The sequence below is a fragment of the Balaenoptera acutorostrata genome, chromosome 15 (assembly GCF_949987535.1).
Source record: "Balaenoptera acutorostrata chromosome 15, mBalAcu1.1, whole genome shotgun sequence".
In the NCBI taxonomy this organism is placed as follows: Eukaryota; Metazoa; Chordata; class Mammalia; order Artiodactyla; family Balaenopteridae; genus Balaenoptera; species Balaenoptera acutorostrata.
In genome coordinates, this window is record NC_080078.1 from 40,810,737 (window position 1) to 40,827,648 (window position 16,912).

General features: G+C 48.6%; 1 long non-coding RNA gene across 1 annotated transcript in view; it reads right to left on the reverse strand.

Moving 5' to 3' along the window:
• LOC130704942 (uncharacterized) overlaps positions 1 to 9,308 on the reverse strand; it is a 53,571-nt gene extending 44,263 nt beyond the window's left edge. The window contains exon 1 of the long non-coding RNA XR_009005500.1: positions 9,232 to 9,308. This is a non-coding gene — a long non-coding RNA (uncharacterized LOC130704942). The remainder of the gene's footprint in view (positions 1 to 9,231) is intronic.
• Positions 9,309 to 16,912: the final 7,604 nt, after the last annotated feature.

The following is a 16,912-nucleotide window of genomic DNA, read 5'->3' on the forward strand; positions in this document are numbered from 1 at the left end:
ATAATGGAAAAGAATATTTTAAAAAAAGAATGTATATGTATATGTATAACTGAAGCACTTTGCTGTACAGCAGAAATTAACACAACATTGTAAATCAACTATACTTCAATAAAATATTAATTAATTTTAAAAAACCAAGAGAATGAGTTAAAAAAAAAAAAAAAAGAGCTTTCAAGTGGTGGGAAAGATCCAGACTGGAGGTATATTTGGACATCATTAGAACAAATTCAGTTTTTAAGTCCATAGGAATCAATGAATCACCTGAAGAGAGATTTAAAGAAGAAAGAGCCTGAGCTCCTAGGAACCCAGACTTTAGAGATTGGGTAGAGCAAAGGGAGCAAGTAAGGAAGCGCAAGAAGAATCCAGCGAGGCAGAAGGGAAACCAGAAGAGGCAGGTGTCGCCGAGGCTGAGAGACAAGAGAATTTGGAGAAGGAAGTGGCCTCCCGTGTGGGATGCGGCCCACAGGGTGCGCAGCACGGAGGCGGTCAGGACCTGGACGAGGCAACTCCAGTGCGATGATGGGCAGAAGCCCACTGGGATGGACCAAGGGATGACTGGGCGGAGGGGGGTGGGGAGTGGAAGCTTGAGTGTCAGTGACTGTATCCAGAAGGTTGGATAAACTGGGTGCAGCTACAGACAGATATGGATAAAGGGTTGATTCTCTTCTGCTCAACATATTATTGTGAAAAACTTCAAACCTGCAGAAAGTTGAAGGAAGAGTACAACGCACAGCTCTTCATCCTTCACCTAAATTCATCATTTGTTAACATTCTGCCTCATTTACTTTCCACACACACACACATATTCATTTTGGGGTGAATCACTGGAAATAAAGTTGCAGGTACTCCCGAATACCACAGCATGCCTTTCCTAGGAACAGGGCCATTCTCCTACATGACCTCAATGCCACATCCCACCCAAAGAAATTTAACACTGAATCGGTAACATCATCTAGCAAACAGACCATATTTACGTTTCCCCAGCAGTCCAGACACGGCCTTTATAGCTGCTTTCTATTTCCTGGTCCTGGATCCAACTGAGGTTCACTCATTCCCTTTGGTTGTCAGGTTTCCATACTTTAATCGGAAACAGTCCCTGGCCTTTTTCTTGTCTTTCAGGGCACTGACATGCTTGAAGAGTGTAGGCCAGTTGTCACGTTGCCTGTCCCCATACTGGATTTACCTGATTGTTTCCTCATGACTGGATTCAGGTTAAACATTTTTGGCAGGAATACCACATAGATGATGTGAGCTTCTCAAGGGAGAGTTTTTAAAAGATGGAAAACACTCCATCTACTTGAATGCAGATGTAAATGATGCAGTAGATGACGGGGAGGGAAATTGGCTCAGTGAAGGAGGTCATAACATCCTTAAATTGGCCGGAGGTGGGGTGCGGGGCCGGGAGATGGGGACGGTGGAAACAGATGAAGGGATAGACATACCTGACTGGCAGCAGGTACGTCTCCTTGGTTGTAGCAAACAAGGAGAAGTAGAAGGTGGTGTGAATGAATGAACATAGTCTGAGGCAGGGAGGTGAGCCTGTATGGATCTGACAGCTTCTACCTCCTCACTGAAATGAGGCGGCTGGTGGGAGTGTAAAAGGGCACAGCCGCTGTGGAAAACAGTATGGCAGTCCCTCAAAAAATTAAGCAGACAGGAATTCCCTGGCGGTCCAGTGGTTAGGACTCTGTGCTTCCACTGCAGGGGACACGGGTTCAATCCCTGGTCGGGGAGCTAAGATCCCGCATGCTGTGCGGCATGGCCCAAAAAAAAAAAAAGAAGAAAAAGAAGAAATTCCCAGGCCTAGATGTTTTCACTGGATAATTTTATAAAATATTTAAGCAAGGCTTAACATCAAATTTATACAATGTCTTCCAGAAAATAGAAAAGTAGGGAGTACTTCCCAACTCATTTTATGAAGCTAGTATTATCCTGACACCAAAACCAGACAAAGATAGTACAGAAAAGAAAACTAGAGACCAATATCCCTAATGAACATAGATGCAAAAACCCTTAACAAAATATTAGCAAGAAAAGTCAGTCATATATAAAATGAATCATACATATTGACCAAGTAAGATTTATTTCAAACAATAAAATATTTGAATGCAAGGTTGGTTCAATATTTTAAAAATCTATCAATGCAATCCACCATACTGACGGTCTTAAGAAGAAAAATCACATAATCATATCAATCAATGCGGAAAAAAGCATTTGACAAAATTCAACATCCATTTATGATTTAAAAAAAAAAGTTCTCAGAAAAATAGAAACAGAGAGGAACTTAACTTGAAAAATGAATCTACCCAAAAAATCTACCACTAATGTTATACTTAATGGCAAAAGACTGAATGTTTCCCCCATAAGAGCAGGAAAAAGGGCAAGTAAAGGCTCTCACAACTTGTATTCAGCATCGTGCTGTAAGTTCTAGTCAGTGCAATAAGGCAAATATGAAAACGAAAGAAACAAGAAAAGTAGGAAGGGGTAAAATGCATACGACTGGAAGAAAAGAATTGTTCCTGTTTGCAGAGAACATGACTGTCTATGTAGAAAATCCCAAGGAATCTGAAAAAACAATTCTAGAACTAATAAGTGAGCTCAACAAGATCTCAGGACACAAGTTAAACATATAAAAATCCATTGTATTTCCATGTTCTAGTAATGAACAGTGGACACCAAAATTAAAAATACAATACCATTTACAATTGCACAAAAAGAAAAGGAAATACTCAAGAGCACACATCTAACAAAACTTGTTCAAGATCTGTATGCTAAAGTGACAACATGCGGGTGAAAGAAATGAAAGCAGATCTAAATAAATGGAGAGACATAGTATGATTGTGGATTAGAATACCCAACATAGCTAAGATGTCAATTCTTGACAAATTGATATACAGGTTTAAAGCAAACCCTATCAAATTCCCAGAAAAGGGTTTGTTTGTTTTTTTAAGATACAGACAAGATTATTTTAAAATTTATACTGAAAGGCAAAGAAACTAGCATGGCTAAAACAGCCTTGAGAAAGATAAATAAAGAGAGAGGAATCAGCCTATCAGATTTCAAGACTCACTGTAAGCCTGCAATAATCAAGGATGTATGGTATTGGCAGAGGAATAGACATATAGACCAATGGAACAGAGTAGAATATTCAAAAATAGATGCACACAGACTTGCCCAACTGGTTTTTTACAAAGATGCCAAAGCAGTTCAATGAAGGAAAGAGAGCCTTTCCTACAGGAGCAATTAGACATCCACAGGCAAAAAAAAATTAACATCAACCTAAACCCCACACTTAATACAAAAATTAACTCCAAATGGATTGCTGACTTAAATGTAAAATGTGAAACTGTAAAACTTTTAGAAATATGCATAGGAGAAAATCTCTGGGACCTAGGGCTTATACTTGATACCAAAAGCGCTATTCATAAAAGGAAAAATCAGTAAGTTGAACATCAAAATTTAAAACTTTTGCTCTATGAAAGATCCTGTTAAAAGGTAGAAAGACAAGGTACAGAGTGGGGAAAAAATATTTGCAAACCATGTATCCAACAAAGAACTATTATTTTGTGTACATAAAGAACTCTCAAAACTCAATAATAAGAAAAACAAACAATCCAATTAGAAAATGGGAACAAAACATGAAGAAAGATTTCTGAAGAGGACATACAGATAGTACGTAAGCAGTTGAAAAGATGCTCAACATTATCAGCCATCAGGGAAACGCGGTTTGAAACCACTATGAGATATCAATACACATTTATCAGAAGTCTAAAATAATAATAGTGACAACACCAAACACTGGCAAGGATGTGGAGTAAATGAATCCCTCCTACATTGTTGGAGGGAATGTGAAATGGAACAGCCCAACTGGGTCTTGAAAAATCTAAACATGCAACTCCCATATGAGCCAGAAATTGCACTGTGGGTAAATTATCTCAGAGAAATGAAAACTTATGTTCAGACATAAACTAGTACATGAATGTTTATAGCAGCCTTATTTGTAATAGCCAAAAACTGGAAACAACCCAAATTCCTTTAAGGGGCAAATAGTTAAAACAACAGTAGTACATCCATACCATGGACAACTGCTCAGTAATAAGCAGGAACAAACTATTGCTATGAGCCGTAACCAGGATGAATCTCCAGAAAATTATGCTGTGTGAAAAAAAAGGCCAATTGCTAAAAGAAATCTAAAAAAGAATGAATATATGTATAACTGAATCACTTTGCTATACACCTATAAAACAAATTGTAAATCAACTATACTCCAATAAAAATAAAATATTTTAAAAAAACAAAAATTTTTTCAAAAGCCAATTGCAAAAGATTACACATTGTGTGATTCCATTTATGATTCCACTGTTGAAATGGCAAAATTATAGAAATGGATTAAGGAGGGAATGGCTGGGCTTCCCTGGTGGCGCAGTGGTTAAGAACCCGCCTGCCAATGCAGGGGACACGGGTTCAATCCCTGGTCCGGGAAGATCCCACATGCCACAGAGCAGCTAAGCCCGCATGCACAACTACTGAGCCCGTGCACCTAGAGCCCGTGCTCTGCAACAACAGAAGCCACCACAATGAGAAGCCCGCACACCGCAACAAAGAGTAGCCCACCGCTCACCACAACTACAGAAAGTCCGCGCACAGCAACAAAGACCCAACGCAGCCAAAAATAAATAAATAAAAAAATATATATATAAAAAAGGAGGAAATGGCTGCAGGAGCAAGTGGGTGTGGGTATAACAGCTCAACATGAGAGCCCTCCCCATGTACACAGGATCGCTCTGTATTACTTCTTACAACTACATGTGCATCCACAATTATCTCAAAATAAAGTTTAATTGAAAAAATTCCAACTGAATTATTAGGAGATAAAGTCAATGACATTTTCCAAAAATAGAACGGCAACAAAACATGATAACCTGGAAACTAGGAAAGAAAACGTAAGAAAAATACAGCATTCATCCAGGTGGTCTGACATCCAGCTAAGATGAGTTCCAGAAAAAAGAACAGAGAAAAACAGTGGGGCAGGAGATTATCAAGGAAATTATACAACAAAATGACCAGAATGAAAGGAAGTGATTTTCCTACTGAAAGATTCATATAAATGTAAATCATCACGAATGTCAGGACTCTAGGGTGGAAGAACCCAGAGAAGGAGAAAACAGAAGTGTCTCTGGGGTTCTTTGGTGTCAGTACTTTCCGCTTCCCCACTGCCGGCCACTATGGGTCCCTGTGTCCTGGCTGCTCAGTCAAGTAACAGCCCCTCCAGCTTCTTGTCTCTATAGGGTTTCTCTCCCTTTACTGTCACTTGGATTCAGGAAGGAGTCGAGACTAATACCTGTGCTCGGTCTACCCTCAACTCAGACGTCAGGTGCTAGAATTTTACTCTGTGTTTGAACCTAAAATCTAAATTCTCTCCTCTGCCACCTCACAAAAGGCTCATGTACAACCAACAAGCCAGTCCCCTCCCAGCCTCTCAGTCTGCAACTGTGCCTTCTTCTTCACGGGAGTTCACGCCTGACTCTTACTGTTGTCTAATCCACATTTCACCTGCATGGCAGAGTGGGTGGTTTATCCCTCGGTTGGGAGGTGGGGTGGAGTCTGGAAAATTCACTTTCCAGTGTAATTTGCCTGCCTTAGATCAACATTACCTAGATGTCATGTTTTTTAATTATATGAGTAATATTTGGATGCATTCTTTTCATAAAAATTAAGCCCTTACAAAAGATTCCCCCTTTACCCAGCATTCCCAATACAGGCAGACCTTGCAGGTTCGGTTCCAGACTACGGCAATAAAGCAAGTCACATGAACTTTTTGGTTTCCCAGTGCTCATAAAGCTATGTTTACACTATACTGGAGTCTATTAAGTGTGTGATGGCATTATGTCCGAAAAACAATGTACACACCTTAATTAAAAAGTACTTTCTTGCTAAAAAATAACTCTCATCTGAGACTTCAAGGAGTCATAATCTTTTTGCAATAGTAACATCAAAGGTCACTGATCACAGATCACCATCACAAATATGATAATAATGAAAAAGTTTGAAATATTGCAAGAATTACCAAAATGTGACACAGAGACACGAGGTGAGCAAATGCTGTTGGAAAAGCGGCACCGATAGACTTGCTCAACGTGGGGTTGGTACAAACCTTGAATTTGTAAAACATGCAATATCTGCAAAGTGCAGTCAAGTGAAATGCAACAAAACGAGGTGTGCCTGTACCAGAGGGATGCGTTTCCAGTCCCTTTTCTATACATTTTCATACATATTCACAAGCCCATAGAAAACATAGAGCATTGTTTTATTGCAGATTTTTTTTTTTTTACATTTAACACTTGAGAAAACTATATATCCTTTTTCTACTCAATAACATGTCTCAGCCACCTTTGCATGTCAGGTCTTATAAATCTCCCATCTTTATTTCTTACTATTACATGGATTTTATGCTATGGACATAACATGTTTATATAGTCATTCTTCTATTGATAAGTATTTAGGCTCTTTCCAGTTTGTTTTGCAAGCAGCACAGCTGAGCATCATGACTCGGAGTCTGTGGTCCAGCATCCGGGGGTGGCCCCGAGTTGTGAGGCAGGGGGTGGGAGGGAGTGGTAAATACTGAGAAACTTTTATAGCAATTTGGCAGTAATGTTATGTCAAATCTCACAATAAAAATCATGGGCTTGTATTTTGTAAGCCTTTCATTTTTAAAACTTTATTTCTCTAGTGATTCATTTTTACTGTAAAAGTAAAAATGTATGAGTTTGTGACAGATTGGAAATAAAGGCTAGAGCTTGCCCAGGACCGCTGAGAAGCCCTGCTTTTACGAACAACCTCACACACACCCAAGACCTTACCCTCCTGCTCAAGGGTCTCTGTCCCACAGATTCAAAGACATGATTCTCTGGGTTAGAGGATGTGGACATTTTTTTACTGTAATAGATAGTCTCAACTTGCCTCTTTAATTCACTAGTATTTTTTTTTTAAGAATTTATTTTTTTTTTATTTTTTTATTTTTTCTGCACTGGGTCTTCATTGCTGCACGCGGGCTTTCTCTAGTTGCAGCGAGCAGGGGCTACTGTTCATTGCGGTGCACGGGCTTTTCTCATCGCAGTGGCTTCTGTTGTTGCAGAGCCTGGGCTGTAGGCGCACGGGCTTCAGTAGTTGCAGCACATGGGCTTCAGTAGTTGTGGTGCACGGGCTTAGTTGCTCTGCGGCATGTGGGATCTTCCCGGACCAGGGATCGAACCCATGTCCCCTGCATTGGCAGGCGGATTCTTAACCACTGTGCCACCAGGGAAGCCCCTTCACTAGTATTTTTAATTCATATGTTCCTGAAAACCGGTGAGGTGGAGCTTCTTTTTAGTTTGTTTGGTTTTTTTTAATATTTATTTAATTATTTTATTTTTGGCTGTGTCGGATCTTCGTTGCGGCCACAGGTTCTTCGTTGGGATCCTCCACCGCAGCGGGCGGGCTCCAGGTTGCAGCGCATGGGCTTCTCTCTAGTTGTGGCCCACGGGCTCAGTAGTTGTGGTGCGTGGGCTTAATTGCCCCAGGGCATGTGGGATCTTAGTTCCCTGACCAGGGATCGAACCCAGGTCTCCTGTATTGGAAGGCAGATCCTTAACCACTGGACCACCAGAGAAGTCTCAGAGCTTCTTTTTATATGGTTATTGTCTCTTTCTGTTTCTTGGAGGCCAGGAAGTCAGCCAGGCCCTGGGTTGTGACAACCCTTTTGTCACCTCATCTGCTTTGAAGCCCTAGGCAGTCCTAGGAGGGGGACCAGGCGAGGGTAATTTCCTCTTTAAATTTCCTCCTGTGGGTAATGGAGGCGGGGGCTGCACCCGGGCCCCACATCCACGGATATTTATTGGCAAAGCCCAGGTCCCCTCCCTCCAGACTCAGAACGAAAGCCCAGGCCCAAGAGTTCACCAGGAGAACAGGCTGGGAATACAGGAGGGGCCAGGAGGAGTAGTGAGAACATGAAACAAGAACTAGATGCAGGAGGTCAGGAGGGCCAGGGGAACAGTGCGGAGCTGGGACACACAAAGCGTGACTCGGTTCCCTCTTCTGGAGCCGTCAGAGGGGCCGCCTGGGGCCAGAGAGACAGCAGACCATCCAACAGCCCAACAGTGTAAGTCAATAAGAAGCCAGGCGTTTCTTCTGTCTATTCACCTAATCTTTTAACACTGTTTATTGGAGGGGTTGACATAACTCAAGCCTCCTGAAATAATGCAGGGGCTTTTCCCCAACCAACTCAAACATCGAACCTGCAACTACCAAGACACTAGGCGGAACCATCACAAACACGCACCCTGCCCAGCCCGGGAGGCAGTTTCCAGGCTAGCAAGAGGGCTGCAGAGGAGGAACCTGCCGTGAGAAGCAGGGGCAAAGGGAGAAGGCTCCAGAGTGTTCGGTGGAGACTTAGAACTGTCCTCACCGAAATTCATATCTTCAAGCACCAGCTCTCAGTACTGTTTCTAGACCCCAGATAAGTCAATTAGCTTCTCTGTACCTCAGTTTCTTCACCTGTAAAATGGGGCTGTGCCTGGAGTGGATGCTGTGGGTGCCCTGCCCGTAACCTGTAGACCCTCACCATTCCCGGGCACAACTTTGCCTGAGGACTTTCTCTAGCCACCATAGCCTGCTCTGCCTGCATCCTTAGAAGAACTAGAGAATGAACACGCCCAGGAGCAGCCATCAACCCAAACTAACGGGAATCAGTATATAAGCACCCCTGCTCCTGAGTGGCTGGAGAACTCAGGTATGAGTTCCACACTGTCTCCCAGGCTCTCCAGCAGGACTGAAGTCCAGTTGCTCATGGTGATGATGTGCTTGATTATACAATAATAATACAATAATAATACAGCAATGGCTGCCCTTCTCTCCCTGTCTCACTTTCCCATGCCCCCCTGAGATCACCTCCCACAGAAAGCCCTTGCCCTTGAATCATTAAAACAAGGTCAGCTTCTGAGGGACCCAAATGAAGGACCTTCCTTCCAACAACATTCTCAGTTGTTGGTAAGATCAGTCGAAGCTCGTAGACAAAGGTCAAGATTATCATCATGACATCTTGGCACTTTCTGTCTGCCACGCAAAGGGAGCTCCTGGTCAACATGACTTGGGTGTTCTCCAGCTTTTGAACCCTAGGGGCTCCCCAGGGGGACTGTAAGGTAGAAGGAACAGAAACCATAAAAGACAATAATTTGGAGCCAAACTAGGTCCTACCTGGTTTGATGGCTCCCGACACAACAATCACAACTTCCAACCTCCAAATGGTGGGGATTTCTGCAAAGATCCAGCTCTGCCAACACACCAAACAACAAAGAAATATGTTTTAGGTATAATCTGGCCCATAATTGATTCAAACAGAAGATGTGACCTGTGGCCTCAATAGCCCACAGAACCCAAGGAGAATATCTAACGATTAGCTGAGTGAGGCCGGCAGCAAATCCTAGAAAACCGAGGGGAACCAGAAAACATGGGGCTGGTCCAAAGGATACAGGGGCCCTGAAGGAGCTCCCAGCAGCCAGGGCTGAGAAATGTGAACAATAAAATAAAAAATGATAGTATCAGATTATCACCCACGGTATAAAATACCCCTAAGTCCACACAGATATAAGTAAGTATGTGATTAAATAAGTCGGAGCAGAAGGGCCAGCTCTTTCTTTCTTTTTTTTTTAATTTTTAAAAATTAAAAAAAAATGTTTTTTTTTATTTTTATTGGGGTATAGTTGATTTACAATGTTGTGTTAGTTTCAGGTGTACAGCAAAGTGAATCAGTTATATATATACATATATCCACTCTTTTTTAGATTCTTTTCCCACATAGGCCATTACAGAGTATTGAGTAGAGTTCCCTATGCTATACAGTAGGTCCTGGGACAGCTCTTTCTTGCAGTGGAAATCCAATCAATACATGTGGAAGGAAGGAGGGAGGGAGTGAGGGAGGGGAAGCCAAAGAAGTGATGCTGCAGACAAGATCTGATGGAGGCTAGAATCTTGAAAGGTTTAAGGAGAAAAGGCATCTGCATGGCCTCAAGGAATCTCTCCTGAGATGTCTGTCGATGGGGCTGGGGGTGGGGATGGAAGGTGAATATAACCTTACAGAGGAAAAGCCCCTCAGGACCACCTGACCAGAGAGCCAGGCATCGCTGCACAAATCAGCGTCGTGACCCCGTGGCCCCAGGTCCGGAGCTCCACGGCAATGGTGCCCTTGCCGGATGTATGCCCTCCACCCAGACATGAGGACCCCACAAAGCCTGGGCTCAGGGGTGTCGGCAAGGTGACTGGTCAACACTCGTCGCAGGTATCCGGGTCCGGGCAGACAAGGAACAACTTAGGGACCGTTGCTGATAGCAAGGCAGCAGAGACGCAGAACAACTAAATGCACGGGCGGGACCCTGGATGCATTCTCCTGGAGCCAAGAAGGACATTCGTGGAAAAGCTGGTGAGGTTCACGCAGGGACTTGGGTTGGATTAAGGGTGTTAGGACGAGAGCTAACCTCCTGGCTTTGATCGCTGGGCTGCGGGTTTGTAAGTTTGGGGAAGTTGGGAGAGGAGGACAGGAAACTTTCTGTACTGTTCTTGCAACTTTAATACTACACTTACTACTTTTTACTCCTACTTTTTGAAATGTAGTTCAAAATGAAAAGTTTAAAAAACAGCAGCAAATGTCCAGTTTGCCAGCAATGTCCTTCTTAGAAAAGGAACAATTGCCACACCTGTGCTGATCTGAGCAATGCTCAAAACTGGGTCAACAGACCTCAAAATATTCTGCCACGTGTGAGTGGGGAGGTAAGAGCCAAGGCCTTTTCTCTCTGCAACGCGCCCCCCAGGTTCAGAGGAGGCAAAAATTACAGGATCTCATCTGAATAAACTTGGCAGAAAACATGTTTGGTGGCCTGTCCGAGGGCCGGTCACACATTTACCAACAGCGTTCGCAGCTCTGGGCTCCCCGCTGGGGTCTCCCAGGCCTGTGCACGGCATCTGCCAAGGCCAGGAGCTGATTTCCTGGAAAATAATGTGCAAAACTGTTTCAGACAACACGTCCTTTCACCACAACCTCTATGTGGCTTGTTCGAACTGGGATCAGGAGCCCGAGTTGCAGCCAGGAGCAGTTTGGACATTTAGAATATTCTCGGGACCTCAGTTCTAGGCCCGTGGACCAGACCCAACATGTTTGGAGCCAGAGGACAGGTTCGAGGTGGAGTCGAGTGACCTGGGAAAGCCATGCTGGGCCCGGGGAGCCTGCTGGCAGAGAAGGGGGAGCCCCCAGGGAAGGACAGGGAAGCAGAGGGCAAGGAGGCGAGGGCTGCCATGTCTGCTGCCGCCCTTTAAGCAAATACCAGCCTGTTTGAGGAATAAATATTGACCAAGGTGAACAGCAGCACAAGGCCAGGAGGCTGAGGCTGCAGAGGGAGCCTGGCTTAGAAAGGGTCCCCTGGAGAGAGCTCTCAGGATCCCCAGGCCACTGAGCTCCTCTCCCCAGGGCGTTGGAGAGAGGCCCTCACACACGTCCTCGATGTCTTTCAGCTGATGCTCCTGGGGGACTTGGGGTCAGTGGCCAGGATGGGAGCCACACCAGGGGCAAAGGCGTAGCCCAAGGGGCTGTCCCTGGTCTAGGATGAGCGCCAGGCCTGGAAGGTCCTGGGTAAACAGTCCTGCTTCAGCGGGTGCTTCATGGGTCCCGGGTCCAAAAGGCCTACCAGCATTCTCAGGGTCAGGGGAGCTTCTCAATGTGTGGGTACAGGGCTCTCATCAGAGGCCCCTGGGGCGCTGGGTAAAAATGCACATTCCTGGGGCCCCCAGGCCCCTCCATACACTCAGGGGTGAAGCCTGGGACTGTGCATTTTTAGCACCTTCCCTGGTGATTCTGATGCCGGTTCAGGCATAAGGCCGGTTAGACCCATTTCGCAGAAGAGTAAGTCGAGGTCCAGAGTGGGAAGGGCGGGCACGGCTTCCTTTGGCTGCAAGGGGGGTGAGGGGCAGCGAGGGAGGGAGGGGAGCCCTGGCTTCACCTCTCCCAGCCCCCCGGGAACAGCCAGCTTCTTCCACCACTTTGACTGGGAACGCCTTTCCCTCTCCCCACCCAGATTGTCCAGACGACTCCTCTGGGTCACGGGGGTCTCAACCCCTGTCTCCAGCCCAGGAAGGAGTCCCTGCCTGTCCTCGGCCCCCAGCCCCTGGGGCCTCTCTCCCGGCACTGGCCACGGCACGTGTGACTGACCACGACCCCCGGAGGCCCCACAGCAGCATGGACACGGGTGCTGGAGCCATAGCCTCAGGGATCGCTCTGCAGCGCCACGCTGCCCACCCCCACCCGGCAGCTCTAACAGATGAGGAACTGGTCCTCCAAGTCCCAGGGCCGTCCCCTATCGGCCTGCCTGGGTCAGGGGAGAAGCTCAGCCCGGCCAGACCTCAGTGCTCCGGCCTCACCAGGCATGGGGGCAGCCCCAGCAGGAGGGCGGGGCTGGGAGTGGGGGAGAGGCTCCTGGGATGGGGGGAGTTCCTCCCGGAGGAGGGAGCAGCGGCTGAGGCAAAAGCCAGCACCTGCCACCCCGCCCACCCCCTACTGACCCGGGTCTCACCCTCCGTGAGGGCTGCGTCTCCTGACCATCCTTTTCGCTCACCAGACGGCCCCTAACAGGCTTGCTGGCAGCTCCCGTGTCCAGCCCCCAGCCACCCCAGACTCCACTCCCCTCACATGGGTGTATCCCCGGCCCAGCACTCTCATTTCCTTTGCCTAGAATTGCAGACCCCTCCCCTGCCCAGCCATGGACACCTGCCCTTCCTCGCACGTGGCCACTTCCCTACTCAAACCCTCAATGGCTCCCTATTACCTGCCGTCTGAATCCTCACTCTGGGGTTTAAGTTCCACCTAAATCTGGCCTCCAAGGTGTCACTGGTGCTGTCATTATTCCATAAGCCTGTTTTGATTACTTATAATAAAAAAGGTAAATACCTCCAGATTCCCCAACCCTCCTAGAGATTGGACCTGCTTGTGGCCACTCTTTTCTTCTTTATTCCCACGTGGGATGGAGAAGACACCAGCCACCTCATTACCTTCCCTCACTTTTCCTCTGAGCCTAAAACTGCTCTAAAAAATAAAGTCTTAAATAAAGCCACCCCCTGAAAAAGTACTTGCGAGAGAGGAAGGGAGAGAGTGTGTTTGGGGTGGGGTGGGGGACCCACACTTGTGCAGAAGGCTGGAAGGTTGTGTGGGCGTCTCACCTCTCCGTCCTGCCACTCAGTGACTTAACATGTGATTTGGGGGACATTAAAAAATCAGTTTAAGGAACTTGGGGGACAAGAGGCAGTTTTCATGAGAAAAGGCACCAACCACAACATTACACAGGCTGGGTTGGAATCTCCGTGGTCATGTGGCCTTGAGAGAGTCACTTGTGCCTTTTTCTCTCTGAGCCCTGGCTTCTCACCTACAATGTGCGGGATTATAGTAAATTGCAAACGTGGCCGCAATCTTTGCAGCACCTGCTATCAAAAATTGGATGGATTTGCCCTCCCCTTGAATCTTATATGTTGACAAAACATGTCCGAAGTGACCGTGCCTGTTCCAAGCCCAGACTTGCTCTCCTAGAAGCTTGTCCAGCGGCCATGAGCACAAGCTGGGTAAGGCCTGCTGGGGGCCGGGAGCCGAGAACACTCACCCCAGTGGAGGCTATCTGAAGCCCCCCTACCCCAGCCAGCCTGGCCGCTGACATCAGGCAGTTGAGTAAGCCCAGCTACCAGAAAAACTGCACTGCTGGGTCCAGCCGGTAAAAATAAACAGCTGCTATTTTAAGCTACTAGGTGCTGGGGTGGCTGTTATGCAGCACTAGCTAACAGATATACTCACCAAAAATGCCCCAACCTCACAACCTTTGCCCTTGCTCTTTCCTCGGCCTGGACCCTCTTCCCCAGATACCCACATGCCTTTCTCTCTCATTGTCCTCAGGTCTCTGCTCAGTGAGGCCACCTCAGCAGGTCCACCCCCATTCACCCTCCCAGATGTGTACCTCACCAGAGCGCCATCACCTTGCTTCTTTATGTGCCTGCTTGTTTGCTTACTGTCTCTCTCACCCCGACAACTCACAGTAGATTAAAGCTCCACAAGGGCAAGGACAGTGATTCCTGCCCAGCTGGCTCTGGACCACCCTTGGTAGCTTCATGCCAGCAGCCCCCCCACTGGCCCGCCTTGCTCTGGATTCTCCCTGCCCTGGTCTTTGCATTTGAACGGTCCCTTTAGAGTGTAAAAGGGACTCCACACCATCTATTGGTCCCCTTTCCCTCCATCCACCACTGGGGACACTCCCACCCCTTTTTCAGAGGGGAAACTGGGGCCTGAGTGACTTGCCCAAGGGGATGGGGGTATTTCAAGGCGCATCTTGCCCAGAGCTCCCTCAGACCACTGGACAGAGGTACCTCCTGCTTCCTAGCCCAGGGACCCACTGGAACCCTGGTCGGAGACCGTGCTGGAGCCTTTTCTCCTGCTCCAGGCTGCACTGGGGCCTGACCTGCCCTCCCCGCAGAAGAAGTTCCAACAACCCCAGTGCCTCATGACGCTGACCTCAGCATTGTTTAATGTGAAGCAAACCACAGGGGTCTTCGACTTTGGCCTGGGGCCCCTCTACACCGAGAGCTTCAGAGACTAAGGAAGAGGGGCAAGGAGGGGGTCCCCTGCAGCCTCGGGGCTGCTGTCACCTGCACCTTAACCTCCCTCCCGCCCCCATGGGCACCTCGGGGGTGTCCTAGTAATTTGGGAGGAAAAGCACCGAGGGCAAGTCTCTGGAGTTCCCGGGTGGGTGCTCCGTCCTGTTTGCCGTGGTTCGGACTCTTCCCAAGCGTACGGGGAGGAGGACTTGGGCACAGCGTTGTATTTGGGATGTGGCCCGGGAAGCCCTGGAAGAGGGTGTGGAGGTGAGCGGGGTCTGGGACTGTGGACCCACCTCTAACTCATCCCACCGAGGGCCAAGGACCCCCCAGCTCCTGCCCCTCTCCAGGTGGGGTCCCTCCCAGGGGAGCAGCCAGGCCCGGGGGGCAGAGGGCCAACTGTATGTGCAGGAACAGCAGCAGGTGGCCTTGGTGGCCAGGGTTGAACGCAGGGTACCTGCAGTGCCGTGCGGGACAGAGACCAAAGAGTAGCTCCCCAGTGGCTGTGTCAGAGGAGAGCAGGGCCGGGAGGAGGGCTCACGTGGTTGACTCTCCATCTCCAGGCCGAACGCTGGGTTTTCCGAGCCCCCCGGGCTAAGGGCCTTTGCCCGCAAAGGCCCCTGTGTGGACACAGTGTTCTCGGAGGGCAGCTCCAGTCTGGGGAGCAGGTCTAGGCCGCTTCGGGAGCTGCCCGCCTGGCCAGAGAAAAGCCTGTTGCCTCTGGCTGCCCTGTGGGCGCCTGAGATATGAACTCTGGTGGAGCTGGAACTCCTAGAATTAGCCCCCAGGAAAGTGGCTCCAAACCAGTGGAACAAACAGCAGTGATTGGGAGTCTGCTGTGTGCACGGCCCTCAGCCAGGAGATGGTGGGATGGTAACAGGACGACCTCACTTTTGTGAAGCACTGACTGCGCCGCTCAAGGCTTTCCGTGGACCACCTCCCTCGGTCCTCACAGCCCCTCCAGCTAGTTGGACCTATGACACTCATCCGAGACGACACTGATATTCCAGCATCTCAGGTATGTGCAGGGGTCCGTACCTCCCCAGCTGGACCCTCTACTGTGCTCAGAGCAAGCCCTACCCTGTCCCCCGTCCCTGCGCACATGTGCAGAGGCCTGAGCTTCGGGAGCGGAACCCCGGTCACCGCTGATGGGAGGGAGGTAGATAACTCGGCCTGGATGACCCGGAAGCGTCACAGAGTCCTTACCCACAGGAGACACAGTCCAAGCAGAGAAACAAGCCCCGGAGGCAAATGAGCAAGAGAAGTTAAACCCCAACACAACGCAGTGACACAGGAGAGGGTGCCACCCAGAGCCAGACGCTGGGCGCCAGCTGTCCTGCCCCTGCTCTTTACCAACCCTGTGAAGTTTCTAACAAGTGTCTGAAAAAGCACTTAGAACAGCACTGGGTGGATGGAGGGGCCGTTGCCTCCTACTCTAAACTGTTTGTTGGCAACAGATCTTCCCACCCCTTGCAGGGCTCTGCAAACAGCCGCTGTCCCCCTCCGCCCTCCCCCAGAGGGGTCAGCCAGCAGGAAAGCAGCGCCTTCACTAACGCAGGGAGGGGCCTCCTACTGCAAACGGAGCCCCCAGGCCTTGGGACACTGCTGGGGAGACAACAAAATTAGAGGGAAGGGCAGTGAGCAAATCACAGAGTGGGAGTGGGCGGCTAGAGAGCCTCTCGTTAGGCTGATTAGCTGCAGTGCGAGCCCAGGCCCTGTGGAGGGGTTACCTACCTCCTGGGGGGGTTGAGGGCCCCTCTGAAGCCCAGGGCACCCCAGTCCTGGCTTCCACCTTCTGGGCAGACCCTGTCCCCTCACTGTAGCGGAGGAGCCAAGGGGCTCCCGGAAGGACCCTTTGACCTGCGTGCCCGGCCGAGCCTCATTTTCCTCATCTGTGAAATGGGGCTTATGAGAACCTGGCGCACAGGCAATGACCAGGGATCCACCTAAACAAGTGGTTCTGATCCTGCCTCTCCATCAGAACCACGGTGAGTGCTGTCAACTGCCAGCACTGGGGCTGTACCCCCCACCACTGAAATCAGAACCTTGAGGGTGGGCCCAGGCATCAGCATTTAAAAATCTCCCACACCAACAGCAGGTTGAGACTAGACCAGGCCTGTGAAAGCGGCTACAATTCCTCGGTTCGTGTCACCAACACCAAGTTAAATGGCCGATTTGGGGTCGCCCTCCCAGATCCCCACCCTCCTAGAACAGAGGTTACTTGAGGACAGGGCCCTCATCTGTCACAGCCACCTTTGCA